Source organism: Homarus americanus, unplaced genomic scaffold (assembly GCF_018991925.1).
Source record: "Homarus americanus isolate GMGI-L3 unplaced genomic scaffold, GMGI_Hamer_2.0 scaffold51140, whole genome shotgun sequence".
Classification (NCBI taxonomy): domain Eukaryota; kingdom Metazoa; phylum Arthropoda; class Malacostraca; order Decapoda; family Nephropidae; genus Homarus; species Homarus americanus.
Window position 1 is genome coordinate 200,381 of NW_024720672.1, and position 2,330 is coordinate 202,710.

Here is a 2,330-nt window from a genome sequence, read left to right on the forward strand (position 1 = left end):
AGACGTGTTGGCACCTTGAGGTCTCGGCCATAACCCGACACCAACACAACAACAAACTCCTTGATGCAATCTGACGGCGATGTTGACGAACCCAGACACGAAGACAGCTAACCCCGGCTCCTTCCTCCCCATCCTAGCATCCTCCTCCTCGCCGCATATCCTCCTTCTCCTCCTCACATCCTTCTCCTCTTTCTCCTCCCCTCCTCCTTTTCTTCCTCTCGTCATCCTCTTAGTCTTTCTCTCGCCCTCCTCACATCTTCCTCCCTTTCTTTCCCTCTCCCTCCCTTTCTTTCCCTCTCCCTCCCTTTCTTCCTCCCATCTCTCTCTTTCCTGTCCTATTCCGCACGCGCGTGAGTTTTGACACACCACAGTAAGAGTTACACACGAGAGCCGGAGTCAGGAAACCACCTGACTCGAGTTAATGTTGTGATGGCGTACATGGTTGTTGTTGGTGGTTGTTGGTTGTTGTTAGTGGTGGTTGTTGGTTGTTGTTGTTTGTGGTAGTTGTTGTTGGTTGTTGGTGGTGGTTGTTTTGTGTTGTTTTGATGTTGTGTTGATGGTAGTTATTGTTATTATTGTTGTTGTTATAGTAGATGTTAGGGTACATGGTTGTTTTGGAGGAGGAGGAGGACGAGTAGGAAGAATAAGAGGAAGAGAAGTAGTAATAGTAGTAATAGTAGTTGTAATAGTAGTAGTAGTAGTCGGAGGAATAATATTCATAATAATAGTATGATGTGTAAACAAACATACAGGAAGGAGGAGGAGGAAAAACAAAGAGGAAATTGAAGGAAAAGAAGAAGGAAAAATGTACTTGAGAGATGCGAATGTGACACCACCGACTTTGTTTTTTTTTCGGGGAAATAATGATACGGCAGGGAAATGGAACGGAAGGAACAGGCCGGAAGGGAACAGGGCGGAAGGGGACAGAGAAAAAGAAAAATGAAAAACTTGAGAGAGGAAATTAAGTCGATAAGATAGTTTGACAATGAGGTGGGACAAAGGCACGAGAGAGAGAGAGAGAGAGAGAGAGAGAGAGAGAGAGAGAGAGAGAGAGAGAGAGAGAGAGAGAGAGAGAGAAAAAAAAGAGACAAAAATAAATAAATAAAAATACAATAAGACATTAGGGTTGTAGTCATGGATGTGTTGATACATAACATATAACACACAACACAACACAACACAGCACAGCACAACACAGCACAGCACAGCACAGCACAACACAGCACAGCACAGCACAGCAAAATAAAAGATGACGAAACAATATAATGGTAGTGGGAATTCTGGTAGCCTAGGAGGGGGGGGGTTACCTGAAACAAGAGAAGAAGAATAGTGTTAATTTCCCCGGTAGTTGAGGCACTTACAGAGGAGGAACAACAAGAGGAGGAACGGTGATAATAACTTTGGTCGTTAAGGCTCTTTAAGGAGAAGAATAGTGGTGTAGGTAATTCTGGAAGGTGAGGCCTATGAGGACAAGGAAGAGGAGGAAGACGAGGAGGAGGAAGAAGAGGTAGAGGAGGAGGAAGAAGAAGAAGAAGAAGAAGAAGAGGAGGAGGAAGAAGAAGAAGAGGTAGAGGAAGAAGAAGAAGAGGTAGAGGAGGAGGAAGAAGAGGAGGAAGAGGAGGAGGAAGAAGAGGTAGAGGAGGAGGAAGAAGAAGAAGAAGAAGAAGAAGAGGAGGAGGAAGAAGAAGAAGAGGTAGAGGAAGAAGAAGAAGAGGTAGAGGAGGAGGAAGAAGAGGAGGAAGAAGAAGAAGAGGTAGAGGAGGAGGAAGAAGAGGTAGAGGAGGAGGAAGAGGAGGAGAAGAAGAGGTAGAGGAGGAGGAAGAAGAGGTAGAGGAGGAGGAAGAGTAGGAGGAGGAGGAAGAAGAAGAAGAAGAAGAGGAGGGAAGAAGAAGAAGAGGTAGAGGAGGAGAAGAAGAGGAGGAAGAAGAAGAAGAGGAGAGGAAGAAGAAGAGGTGGAGAGGAGGAAGAGGAGAGAGAGGAGGAAGAGGAGGAAGAGGAGGAGAAGAGGTAGAGGAGGAGGAAGAAGAAGAAGAAGAGGAGGAGGAAGAAGAAGAAGAAGAGGAAGAAAAGGAAGAAGAGGTAGAAGAGGGAGAAGAAGAAGAAGAGGTAGAGGAGGAGGAAGAGGAGGAGGAAGAAGAGGAAGAGGAGGAGGAAGAAGAGGAGGAAGAAGAGGTAGAGGAGGAGGAAGAATAGGAGGAGGAGGAGGAAGAAGAAGAGGAGGAGGAGGAAGAGGAGGAAGAGGAGGAGGAGGAGGAAGAAGAAGAAGAGGAAGGCAATTTTTTGGGTGATATAACGTTTTGTTGCCATAACGTAATATTAATATAACGTTT